General features: G+C 40.1%; 1 protein-coding gene across 1 annotated transcript in view; it reads left to right on the top strand.

Annotated features, from left to right (window-relative positions):
• The first annotated feature begins 579 nt into the window (after positions 1 to 579).
• The window catches only part of SV2C (synaptic vesicle glycoprotein 2C), a 120,889-nt gene continuing 107,157 nt past the window's right edge, over positions 580 to 14,311 (top strand). Inside the window, exon 1 of the mRNA XM_074932103.1 lies at positions 580 to 768. The gene's annotated coding sequence lies outside the window, so the exon portion shown is untranslated. The remainder of the gene's footprint in view (positions 769 to 14,311) is intronic.

Below are 14,311 nucleotides of genomic sequence, written 5' to 3'. Positions count from 1 at the left end.
AAAGTGAATCTCACCTGTGGGACCTCCTACACCAACTTCACTTTTTCTCACCCTGCTCTTCACATGCAGTCTTTGCATGCGGAGCACGGGCAGCTTTGCACTGTTGCTGTGAAGGGCTTGTGGCCTTCAGTCGGGAAGGACAAGGAGGAAGGATGCAGTGATCTTTGAGTGGCCACGGGGCCTGTTGCAACCTGTTCTAAAACAAGCCATTTCATACGGTCTCCCCTGGCGCCGCCTCTCATAAAACAGTCTTCTGAAATAAAGTGCACGCGTGGGTTTCACTGTTTTTATTTTTCCCTGCTACCGGGAAGAAGGGGCTTGTTTTCGCTGAGGCTTCGCAGTCTTGCCGGCGGCGGGGGGCGGTGCCGTGCCTCCCCCTCGCCAGCTCTGGCCGCTGCCTGCGGCGGGGATCGCCCTCCCCGCGCTCCCACGCAGTCAGTTACTGACGGCGGCGGCGCTGCCCGCGCCGTGTCTCCGCGCCGCGCCTCCCCCCGCGCCTCCCTCCGCGCCTCCCGCCGCGCCTCGCCCGCCCGCTCCCCCTCTTTCTCCCCGGCACTGCAGCAGAGGCTTCAGCGCAAGGCGAAGCCCACACAGCCCCTCCTCTGGTCTGTCACGCTTGGCGGCTCCTCCGGGAGGCTCCCGCCTCCCTCCCGCAGCCTGACGCCGCGAGCAGGAGCGCCGGCAGCGGCACGGCCAGCGGCGGGAGCCGGGAACGCCCCGCACCCGCATCCCGACCGCGCCGCGGCTCGCTGCCTCGCTGCCCCGCCGGTAAGTGATGCTCCGGGCAGTCAGATGGCCGCGGCTGCTCCCGGGCAACTTTTCGCTTTTTCCTTTCTCTCTTTTTTTTTTTTTTTTTTTTTTTTTTTAATGCTTGCGGACGTATATAATCATAAAGGATGAACTGCTTTCATGTTCTCTTAATCTCTTCAACTTTTCCACGGAACTTCTTAGAGGGGGTTTGCTCGCCGGGGAGGGAGGAGAGCTCTCTTCGGGGCAGATGGAGCGTTACAACGAGCGCGGGGTTCCCTCGCATCTCGGCGGTGAGCGGGAGCAGTCTGCTCGGCTGCTGCTCGCTCCAGCTCTATCCAGAGCTTGCCCGGATTTTTGCACAGGGAGAGCAGGTTGCACAGATCCCAGGCGGCGTGAGCCTCTAATCTATGCTTTTGAAGATGTCTGGCATATTATTAAGGCTGCCAGAACTTTTGCACGCTAGGGGAGCAAAAGCCAGGGATGTTGAGGTTCGCAGACTCCAGATGTTTTGAAGAAAACAAGCCTGCAGATGTCCTAGGGGTAAGGATGGAAAGGAAAATCAAAGATGCAGGGTGTCAAGATTCCAGCACCTTAGGGAACCGACAGTTTCTAAGATGTGTTTAGATGGGAACAGATAGAGTTTCAGATGCTGCAACAGGAAAACAAAACAAAACAAACCCCCAAAACCAAACAAAAAGCCAACCAACCAAAAAAAAACCAACCAAAGTGGTTTTCAAAATTATGCTGCTTTTCTCACAGTAGGTTGCCTTCAAGGATTGCACCTCACATTGACTACGTAGGGAGAATAGTTTAGCATTCATGACCCATAAGGAGGAGGAAGGACTTCTCCAAAACACTAAGTTACTGCTTTCCTGGTGCTTTAGGGATTTAGATCCCAAGATGCCTTCAGCAGTATATGGGAAGGAGAGTATGGAGAAATGAGAGTGGGCAAAATTATAGTGCAAATCCTGGGGTTAGAAAGAACCATGGGATGGTGAGTTTTTTTAAGGAGACAACCATCTAAAGAGGGTAGCACGGCAGAAAAGCCCAAGGGATGCAGAGGCAGAGGAGATGGTCTGGCAGCCCTGAGTGGAGGCAGGACACCCCAGGGACCTGAGGTCTGGGTGACATGAGAGTAACGGAGCATGGAGGTTACTGATGAGTCTTGGGAGCCTAATCTTGCAGAGCATTGCGGGCGGACTGTGAGTGGGGGGCAATGGTGGGAGCTGAGTCATGGTGACTGGGGCGGCCACAGCACATCTGTACAGAAAGGGTGGGCTGAGGAGAGAAGGAAGAGATGAGGAAGAAGCACATAAAGATAGGCAGGGAGGAGGGAGACCGTCTCTTTTAAAGGTGCTGAGATCATCGAGAGGCTCCTCTGTGATTGATAGGTTCCTGCTTTCCTTCCTGTAAAGGGTTAGGAGGCTGATAAGTATCACCAGTTGGGGTGGGGGGAGATGGATTGCAGAGGTTAGTACAACACAAGGGAAACCTAATCAAACAAAACACTATTGGTACTGCTGGTACCTTGGGCTGCATTGCACTGCAGTGCAGGGAGCTCACAGCAACTTCTGCCTTAGGAGAGAGAGGGAGATGCAGAATTGGTCTGTAGAGGTGGCACAAACTATGCCAAAAATTACTGCTTTGCGAGGGAATTGCAGCTAGAGCTGAAAGTAGAGCTGTCAGGAGATTTTGGAATGAACTTCCTGATGAATTTACGATTAACCACAGAGGACTTTAGGATAAATAACCAACACCCAAACCAAATGAAGTTCTCTGATCAGAATAATTGTACTTTGTATACTTATGTTGAAAGCTGTTTTCCTCCAAGTTCTCTATGGGAAAGAGGCCCGTTTTAACTATGCCGTGTGTCCTCCTGAATTACTAAAGTTTTACAATGGATATTCTTTTCAGATTGAGGTCCTGTGGGAATGAAACCATTTCGTGCAATATTCATAGTTTTCCCTGTAATTAAGCATTTCTTCTGCATCTTCATAGCGAATAAGACACCGTGGTAAACTGGAGATCCCGTTCCTTCCCTCTCATCTAAGCCATTTTCTGAAATTTTACTGAATGATAACATGAATTAAATCTTACTGGTTTGGTCCTTACTTTGTTTTTTTAAATCTCTTTCTATAATATGAGAACGATAAACATCACTTTTGTGTATTCCAAAGAAATGCAGAATTCATTAAAATATAGTTACAGGAAGTTCCAAGTGGACTTTTATTTATATTTCAAGGAAAGCTTTGCGTAGGCCAAATATTGACAAAACGACAGTCTATCAATTAAAATTATTGACACATGTTGACCCTCCAAATGTCTTCAAGTGATACCCAAAGAAAAAGAATAAACAATCGGTTAATGTCTGTATTTCTGAAGCTGTATTCCTACTCTTTGTTCAATAAAGATGACTCTGAATATCAATGGTACAGACTAGACATAGACTTTCTGTGATGGCAACTTGATGTAATATCACATGTCATTGCATTCCAGAAAAATAGATTTGTATTTGGCCAAATTAGATCAAACTACGTTTTCTATGTTTGAGAAATCTAACTGATTTTTAATAATAGTAAAGCAAAGGTATTAGGTTTTTATCTTCAGTTCTGAGCAATATGCAAGAAAGATGTTTGCAACAAAGGAAAATCACATAACATGTTCAGTTATGTTTCAAAACATGGTTGTACCTCAGACGACAATGTGAACCCTATAATCGAGTTTGTTATGTGTCTGAATGTATAAGCTTGCATAAGTTGCTTGCATTAGCAGTGGATTTCAAAATAATTTTTTTAATTATATGTTCCAAAGCATAGAGGACAAATGTTTATCCACATTAGTCCAGATCATGTTGTTAAAATCAGTGTGAATTGTGTTGTATACTTCAGTGGGAACCAGAATGAATCCAGCTATATAATTATCTAGGGGGTTTTGTATGAAAATAGTATTAATGAAGGTATTTCACATTCTCAGTCATATAAAAGTTGTTTCAGCGTCACAGGCAGATCACTTGAGCTGTATGTTGTTGTGAATCTTTGCAACCCATATGCATCACAGGATGCATATCAATGCTTGTTTAAACAAAAGCTCATCAATTAGATTAAATGTGTTTGCAAACCTGTGATAGAGAACCCACAGCTGCTGCCACCGCCTTTGTATTACGTAGTGCAACATTTTCCTATTAAAACAGAATGGAGTCTTTTTTTTAACAATTTTGAAAACTGGGTTTAGAGCTTATCTTCTTTAAGTGTTTGAAGAAGTAAAATGAAAAAATTAATTGAAAGTATGCTCAAAATATTGACAGTGGGAAGAAAAGATAGTTAAATTTTTCTGTTAAATTATCAGCTTCAGTTTTAAATGAAATGTGATATATTCTCTAGTAACTATGTTACAAAACATGGTGAGCCTTTTTTCCGTAAAACACTGGTTGATGCTTCACAGGCTTTTAATTTATCTTTGATTTTGTGTATTACTGCATGGTTCTTCTAGAGACATTCTAAACATGCGGAGTATCTTTTCTCCTATAAATATGTATGTTGCTGGTCTGTGATATGTTAGTCAGGTTTGGTTTCAAATTAACATTTTCATGTCAGTGAGAGATAAATAAATGTGCATTAAATATAATCAAATGCAAATTTCTTCAGCATGATTGTTGTTGAAGCTGTTGTCCTCTTATTAAAAAAGCAAACACAGGGGTAAAGCAATGATGAGCACATCTTTTCCTTCTCTGTGGTTCAAACTCTCAGTCACTTTCCCACCTAGAGAGGCTAATAAAAGTTTAAATGTGGCAGACACAACAATAAAATTGCTTAAGGTATAATACAGCATAATACAATTCAGATACTGTATCATAATGTCCTTTCATTTTTAAGACCGAATGCTTACCTCTGTCTGCATTTCCTCTGGCTGGCTGCTGACAGTAAAGACTTGCCATGCACCAACAAAAACATCAGAGACTTTCATGATTAGGTGGGCATTCCATCCAAATAATTCTAATTGAACTAAAAATGCACCATATTGAAAATATAAACAACTACCACATAATGTAGCTGTTTTGACACACAAGGCATATAGCTTTATATTGATCTGAGACTTATGAAAAAAGATGGTGTTTCTGCAGCTTCATGTTTCCTTGCCAGCAGCAATTTTTTTTTTTTTTTTTAAGATAAAACAGCATCCCCGTAACTGTCTCTCTCCTTCTCAGTGGGTTATTTTTGTGGTCATGTCTGGGTGGTTCTAGTTATGTGCTTTGTTCTAGGACGGTAGTCTGTGTCTTGCAAGCACATCCAGATTTTTGGCTGAAAATCCATGTTCAAGTGAATAGAGTTGGTAGCAGCATTAAAAAATCCTGCAGGACTTTTTCCCCCTTAATGATCATGAGTTTTTGTATAGGAAAAACCTTCATGAAATACATCAGGAAAACTAATTCTTTAGAAATACAGGTAACCACGGAACAGAGAGGTGACTCTGCTCATAAGGCGTCTGGACCTCTAAGTGGCACCATTTCCATGTCATAAAGAGCTGGAGGATAAACTTCCTTTTTGTAAGAGTGACAGTGCTAATCACAAGCAGCTGGTTCTCAAACTGTATTCCATGCTCCCGCCCTCCTTCCCTGCCCCAGCCATGGCAGGTTTTGCTTTTATCTGGGAATCCCAGCGATTGCCGCAGCCTTACAAATGAAGCGGTCCTCTGAACCGCTCCTGAGACTGAGAAATGAGTGATTCCTCGGAGCAGCACTTCCAGCTGGAAGTCACGCTCTCTAACATGCAGCTTTTTGGTTTTTTCTCTTTTATATGTGTGGATTCTTGAAATCCTGCCTCTTGGGCAGCTGATGGTATGTATGTCTCACATCCTTGCTGCCTACAAAAATGGGACAAAATACACAATTATTTTTATTAAAAAGGAACACAGACCAAAACACCTTCAAAGCACAAAACATTAAAGGTAAGATCAACAGTGTGTTTTTCCATTTCCTGATCATGTTGAAAGCTCTCTGCAGTGCACTTGTGATATCTTTCTTGTACAGATATGAAGGCACCAGATACTATTTGACGTTTTCCTTTTTAAGTCTCAAGCCAACAGAGTAAATTGCTTAGTATAGACTATGGAAGATCTTATAGTGATGGCTTGTCAGCACTTTTTGTGGGTATTTATAAATCCGTGAATGATTGGGATGCTTCTTCATAAGTCATACAAGACTGGTCCTGAAAAGAAAGGGAAGACCAAGTATTACCATGGTCTCCTATAAGTTTAGAAAATGCATATTCTTGACTTTACAGAGCAAACTTCTCAGTTTTTACTGAGCTGCATTTGAGCTCATTTTAATCAACAAGTTAAAAGAATTCTAAATGCAGTAGGTGAAGTTACCAAATGTTAACATTTCACATGTCTTGGCCTCATATGTCTCATATTGGCATGTAGCTGTGCAATTGACAGTGGCTTTTTCTTTTGAACAGTATTCTTCTTGATGTCTAGACATCACCCCTCATGAGCAGGACTCACTGCCTCACTTCATGTATAGCTGGTGCACAGACTGCACTGCCACTGGATTAACTTATCCTTTTAACATTCTTGTGGGAGTCTCTGCTATGAAGACTCTTTTCCTCAGCATGCCATCTCATCACTTGCTGCAGTATACTGTAGACATGAAGAAGATGTTTGAAATAGCTAGCTTCTGTTGTAGACTAGTATACTAGTATGATGCTCTGAAAAATACCACAGGCATGCTTGAGGCTATCCTACAGCGTAGACCATGATGCTGATAGACTTCCCTCCATTCAAAGCTAACTAGTTCAAAACTCGTAAGAAGGTTTCTGCACAACACTGCTGCAATACAAAGGAATAATGGAATATTCTGCATCTGAAGGGACTCCTTGGAGTCATTTCATCCAGTTCTCTTCTAAAAGCATGGCCAACTTTTACAGTTAGATTGGGCTGCTCAGGGTCTAGCCCAGTCAAAGTCTGAATATCTCCAGGGATGGGACCCCCAAAGCTTCTCTGTAAAACCATTCCATTGCCTCACTGGCCTCATCACGAATAATTTCTTCCTTACAACTAGGTGTTGGTAAGGGGGACAAAATTGGACATACTAATCTAGATACAGCTTCATGAGCAGAGGGGAATAATTACTGAAGGTAAAACTCTTACTTATGCATGCCAGGCTGTGGTTATCCTCATTACCATGGGGTACACTGTAGTATATAATAGTATAAGTTAGAATGGGGTCTCTTTGCCATAATACTGTCATTGGTACAGGGGCCCTGATTTTTCTTTTAGAAAACATGTCCCATTATCTCTTAAAAAGATGTTACTGTGCATGATTTTTGAAGCATAGTTACCTATGAAAAATATTTTAAGACATGACTACCTATAAGCAGCATGAAGGTAAGTGTCCCACTGAGCTATCACGTATTATGTAGGTGCTCAAGTGTCAGTTAACAAAGATGTCCTCCACAGGTGGCTTCACCTCAGTTGTGAGAGACACCACAGATGATTACAGATCTAGATACATACATATACTGACTAGTTTAGGTCCCAGTACAACCCTCTGTAATTCAAATGAGATGAATGGAATTGCAGTCAATATGAATTTGGCTCAGAATATGTCAGTCTAGAGGTTTTGTTGGAGAAAAAGGGCTATATATGTCATTGACCTTTTTTCTCTGATAATTATTTTCTCTCTGATTTTAAATAGTCTTAACTACAATGATAAATAAATTAGCATTTGACCAGAAAATGTGTATCCTTCTAAGATTCCACATATCTGGACATATCTAAAACTTATATGTAAATAGAACCTACATGGTTAGCCTTGGCAGATAATCATGTTAATTAGCATGGAAAAATTCAAATGGATGTGTTTGTCAGTACAATAAATTAAAAAATCACTTCTATGTTGATGTATACCTACCTTATAAAACCTTATAAAGCTTATAAAGGCATACCTTCAGCTTTAAAGAGAAAAACCCTATATTTTCTGTATGTACCTTTAATCCTTTTGTAGTTATTACATCTAAAAAGAATAAAGTTGAAAATGGCCAAAGGAAAAATTACTTTTAAAGAAATTAAAAGCCTTTTCCCATATATTTTATGCATTGCACACTATTTTGTATATAGCTGCCCTCACAGATTTCCCCCACGTATCTTGTGACTGAGAAGGGTTGTGCACTGGCATGGCCCTGAAGTAAAAATAGGTGAGAGGAGAGCATGAAAAAGCAGTGTTACATATATTGTGGTAGTAATGTCACAAAAACTGGCAGGAAAATCAGTGGTATATCTGCAGGCACTTTCAAATGTTTTATAAAACACAATGTTACTCTAGTAGATGGCATCCCTTTAGTTCTAATCTAACCTCATCAGGATTTATGAAGTGTTGCTCCTATCAGTTGCATAACTTGACTATTTAGATGTTAGATTCAGAATAAAGCCTTTCGTCATAGCATAATCTCTATATGGAGTGAGTAGTCAGAAGAGTAAATGTTTTGTATTATTACAGTTTTTAAATGTTCGTATACACAGTGTGAATGAGTAATGTTATTTGGGTTTATAAATTTATGTCTGTACTTACTGTATAAAGAACAGAAACATATCAAACCAAATCACACTCTGACTTTAAAAAATATACAACTCTTGTAAGTGTATGACATTAAGATTTCTAAATTAGTTTAGGTCACTATATTTATTTGCCTTTTGAGGGGGTAGTACCTGTGGGCAACAGCAAGTATAAGCTTAAAGTGCATTCTTTGACATTCTAAAACTATCAAACTGATTCCTAAGTTTAATATATTTTGTAGGGCTTTCCAAGTTGGGTAGGCCAGGACTGATAGAGCAATGATTGAGATCACTTACTGGGAAAACTGGAAAAGTGTTATATGTTAGTCTTTCTTTGGTCCACTTAGCTGGAGTACTCATTCCTTGACAGTCGTTTTCTTGTCTTCAAATGAAGTCCTGAAAGGAGGAAAAGAAACAACTTGGACATGGCGAACTAAGAATGCACTTCCTAGAAAACACAAAAAAGGTGATAGAAGTGTTAGATACCCTATACAAATATGTAGCAGTTGTCTGCTAAAATGAATTAAATTTTGTTTAGTTTTTGTATCTTCAGATAAAATTCTATGTTCAGTTCTCATCCAAACTTGGGGGAGTCCAAGCACTTATAAGTTCTAATGCTCTTAAAACTTTTGCTTAGTGTGTGGTGTTAAGGATCGGGGCCATCTTCTACTTCATAGACACACTCCTTAAACTTTGAATATCTAAACAAAAATATTTAGGCCCATATTTATAATCATAGATACCATGGCCTGACTTTCAGAGGCCCTGAAAATTCTCTCACTAGAAGACATATTTCAGTTGAATGCAGTAGATACTTGTATTTAAAAAAATTAATTAAATATCAGTCCTTGTACACCTTGACCAACCAAACAATAGAAAACTCCCAGAAATTAAAAGAATGCCATCAGGGTGGTTCTGTGCATTTGATCAGAAAAACTCAAGGCAGGGGAAAAAAAATGCTAGCCAGTTTTCCAAACACATTTTATCAAATGGATGTTTAGAAAATGGGGGTCAATTGGCTAAAACAAGTTCATGTCAAAGATCATAATTTATTAGGTCCTATACATATCAGAGCAAAACTTGTTCCTACCTTAAGAAAAAGAAAGAAAGAAAGAAAGAAAGAAAGAAAGAAAGAAAGAAAGAAAGAAAGAAAGAAAGAAAGAAAGAAAGAAAGAAAGAAAGAAAGAAAAAGAAAGAAAAAGAAAGAGAAAGAAAAGCAAACCAACCAAACAAAACCACAACAAAAACAAAACATAAACATCTCATATGGTTTTGCTGGAGTATGGCTTGACTGTCCACTCTCTGTCCATGACCATGTCTGTCCATGGAGAGGGTAGCCATCCAAGTTGTGGCAATACTCATTAGTAGTCTAGAAGCAACCCTGATGCTTTGGTACTGGACATCTTACCTCCTCAAGACAAGTGCTGCTTGTTTCAGACTAGCTTCCTTTGTAGAAATACAGACACTTGAGGAAATTCTCCTTCAGTTCATGTTTGTTCAATGGTTAAAACAAAGAGCTTTTAATTCTGCCACAAAACAGCATCATGGGTTGATTACAAAACTGGAACAACCAATAAAAGCAGAGCATTAAATACAGAATTTCTCTGAGATATATTCTGACTGAAGTGATTAGTGACCAGCTCAAGAGTAACTCATTCAAGGTGTTTTCCTCAAATGTATCAAAACCATTGCTTGGCTTATCAATCACTTTAGAAAATATTATCGTGAAAATTCAGGAAATGTTTCTCAAATCTCTGTCTGGAATTGAAATTCATAGAACATTTTTGTAATGGTTATTTCCTATATCTGACTCTTCCTCTTACCTAGGATGATGACTGAATTACCCCCTGCGTGAGGAGGTAATCACTCTCCCACATAGAATGACAAACTTTCTATGACTTCGTAATAACTTTAAAATTTTAAATATCATCTTCCTTTTTAATTTTAAAGCTTCAGTTTCATTCCACTACAGTTTCATGGCAGAAAAGTACCAAAAGTCACAGAAATTTCAGTTGTTTTTTTTTCCCCCCTACTATTTAGTGAATGTTTATGATTCATGTGGTCTTGGACCACAATACAGAAGATTCCTTGCTATGACCAGCTGTACAAAATGATTAAGTAGAACAGCACTCTGCCATGTAGCGTTCCACTTGGTGCTTTAAGGGGTGTGTGTTATTCTGGTAGTGATAGGAGGAAAATGTTTGCTAAATGTTCTATGCTTCCCCAGTGGTCTATGTGCAGTCTTTCAGAATAGAACAGCTACAGTCTCCACCTGGTGAAGGAAAATGCTGACGGTCTAGCAGGGACACACAATGCATAACAGGCTGTGGGTTTGCTCAGCTGGGAAGGGAAGGCCAAAGGAAGATGGAGGAGATCTAATTGTTTTCTTCCATCAACTAATGAGTCATTAGAAAGAAGATAGAGTTAGGAAATGGAATGGAAATTTGAACAAGATAGAAGAAATTCTTCACTGTGTGGGTGGTGAAGTGCTAGGGTAGGTGCAGAGGAATGCTGCGGCATCTCTGTCCTTGGAGATGCTCAAAACTTGACTGAATAGGGCTAGGGGCAGCTTGATCTAATTTTGAGGCTAGTCTGGCCTTCAGCAGAAGACTGAAGTAGAAGAGACCTCCAGAAGTCCCTTCACACATTCATTATTCTATAATTCTACTGATATGAGGGCCTACAGGTATAAAGACCATGTACTACTGAAAGTTATAGTAATGAATCATAGAATTCAGTTTCCCTCTCCTGTGAGCCCTTCTGATCACATCAGAATAATATCTGGTCAAGATCAGAGCCTCTCTTTAGAATTGCTTACCAACTCAGAAGATGTGTACCTAGGAGTGAAGAATTTACAATCTGAGAGGGAATTTGATTACTAACAGCAAAATATTCTGTCCTGTTAAACTGTGTTCTGTAAAATCTCTCTTAAGCAAAATCCATATAATCACCTTGATCAAAAAATTGGTTTATCTGCTAAATGAGGTTAGTTGTTCTATTGTTGAGGGGCCAAACTGTAGAACTGCTGATCATTTAATTCTCTGTTTATTTATGGAGAAGCACTAGCTCATAGTGTCAGCTCATAGCTGGCCATGATTTCATTTTCCAGACACTTTTCTCTTCCTAGGAAACCATACTTTGGAGTACACTGAAAGGATTTGAGTAAAAGTTATTGCACCTCCTAATTAAATATACTTATTCTAAGGCTGAAATAATAAAGTATGTTGAAAAAATCTCCACACAGAGGATCAGAAAACATCGAGACTGTAGGACTTTTTTTACCAACCTAAGCTGCCTTGTGCTAGTGCTTCCACATGAGATATAAAGTTTATGTGCAGTATCCAAGTTCACATCTGACAGACATAGTTTATTCTTTCCTTTTCTTGGAAACACATAAGGGTTTTCTTCATGTCAAGTTTCTCCTGACTTGTAAGGGCACAAGAGCTTTGGCATATTTTCCTTGAAGTTTCCTCATCTAGTTTATCTTAAAAATAATACAGTCAGATGCCCTATTTCATTTTCACCAATATTCACTTTTAGTACCTCTATGGCCAATGTTGTACACAAGCAGACTGTGAGAATTCAAAACACAGAAATGTCATTCCTAAAACACATCTAGTAGAGGTTTTTCTCCCCCTCACATTGCCCTCCCCTGAGGCTGGAGGATTTACAGGAGTGCTTTCTTGATGTTTATGTACTTAGCTCCTATCCCAGAGGAGGGTAGAGGAATACATTGCTGTTCTTACAAATATTATATATATATATATATATATATATATATATACACACATCATGTAAGTTATTGCAATAGGGTTGTTTATATGAATTATTTTACTCAAGGGCCTAAGCTCTTGCACAATAAGACCACTCTAGCTGATAAAGTGGAAATCTTGTGGCAAATAAGCATGGATAGTGTAAGTCCTGACTAGGAGTCAGGTAGAAAATCAAACTGAATTACCAGTTAAAACTTTTTCAGTCAAATGTTGATGTTTATTAAATATGTAATGTGCTTGTGAGTCCATTTTGTTCCTGGTTATTGGGTTAAAAAATGTTTTTTTCCTAGTTGGGAGAATTTCTTTTATATTGTACCTCTTATACATGAAGTAAATGGAAGCCATTATGTATGTCTGTATTTCAATATCTAGGAACAGGAGTGAGATACAGGTTCCAATATACTGACTTCCTCCACTTGCTGTGATTGGGAAAACTAATTTCTGTGAGCAGAAGTATCCTTTCATTGGCTGAATTTTATGCCAGCAATTTTCTTTAAACCATGGCTTTTGTTAAAATATTAAATTCAATTTTATTTCATATTTTAAAGCAGTGAAAGTAATAATTCTGTGATACCTTTGGTCTTTAGTATTCTAGTAATGTGCATTTTTAATTAGCAAGCTATTTTAATTCAATTAAATTTTCTGAGAAATTTATTGTAAACATACTGAAATAACTGGAATAGGGTTGATACAAAAGGAACTGTTACTGGGCTTCATAAGGGCTCTATAAACATGTAGAGGTTTTTAAAAAGATCCAAGTAAAATACAATTAAAAAAACCTGTTACCTGCTGGTTTAACACTGCTATAACAGCATAGAATGAAAGCGTTATACACTGCGCATGTGAACTGTATCAGTGAAAGCTGTGAAGGGGTCAGGAGAGGAAGAGTGCATGCAGTGGTCAGAAAATATATACTATATATTAGATTAATAAATTTAATATATTTATAATATTAATAAATTAATTGAATTATATTAAATTAAAAACTGCTTTTACTTAATGGGAATGCCCCTTGCTCTAGGAGTGCAAGCACTGAACATTGCATCAGCTATACAATCTGTAAAACTATTTTCAATGAAAGCTGATACACATACATTCAAGAAAGTAAGCACTTCCAATGTGATATATATCCTGAGGCCACCACAATGTGGTGCTTTTAAAAAGCTAATTGTAAACTGTAATTGAGAACTAATTGGCTGATGAGACAAGAATTTATTTTCTAAAACTGCTTATTAAATTTAAACATTTATGACATCTGATTTTATTTTTCTTTTTTTGCTAGAAAAGGAAAATTACTTTTAGAGCTTGGCTGCTGTGTTTTAATGGGACTTAATTTGTTGTTTATTTTGCCTACTTTGTATATATGCCTGTACACACACGAGTGAGTTACAGAATCACAGAATCATCTGGGTTGAAAAGGACCCTGGAGATCATCTAGTCCAACCATTCGCCTAGCACAGTTCCCACCTACAGCATATCCTTAAGCACTATGTCGACCCCACTCTTGAACACCTCCAAGGATGGGGACTCCACCACCTCCCTGGGCAGCACATTCCAACGCCTAACAACCCCTTCTGGAAAGAAATGCTTCCTAATATCTAGTCTGAACTTTCCCTGGCGCAACTTGAGGCCATTCCCTCTTGTCTTGTTGCTTTCTACTAGGCTAAAGAGACTCAAACCCAGCTCTCTGCACCCTCCTTTCAGGGAGCTGTAGAGGGCGATGAGGTCTCCCCTCAGCCTCCTCTTCTCCAGACTAAACACCCCCAGTTCCCTCAGCCGCTCCCCGTATGACCTGTGCTCCAGACCCTGCACCAGCTTCGTTGCCCTTCTCTGGACACGCTCGAGTCATTCAATGTCCTTCTTGTAGTGAGGGGCCCAAAACTGAACACAGCCATCGAGGACCGGCCTCACCAGTGCGGAGTACAGGGGTCAGATCCCTTCCCTGTCCCTGCTGGCCACGCTATTGCTGACACAAGCCAGGATGCCATTGGCCTTCTTGGCCACCTGGGCACACTGCTGGCTCCTGTTCAGCCGGCTGTCAATCAGCACCCCCAGGTCCCTCTCTGACTGGCAGCTCTCCAGCCACTCCTCCCCAAGCCTGTAGAGCTGCTGGGGGTTGTTGTGGCCCAAGGGCAGCCCCCGGCATTTGCCCTTATTGAAACTCCTCCAGTTGGCCTCAGCCCATGGCTCCAGCCTGTCCAGGTCTCTCTGCAGAGCCTCCCTACCCTCAAGCAGAT

The sequence above is a fragment of the Athene noctua genome, chromosome Z (assembly GCF_965140245.1).
Source record: "Athene noctua chromosome Z, bAthNoc1.hap1.1, whole genome shotgun sequence".
NCBI classification, from domain to species: Eukaryota; Metazoa; Chordata; class Aves; order Strigiformes; family Strigidae; genus Athene; species Athene noctua.
Note: the sequence above shows the minus strand (reverse complement) of the source record. Positions and strands in the feature narration are given on the sequence as shown.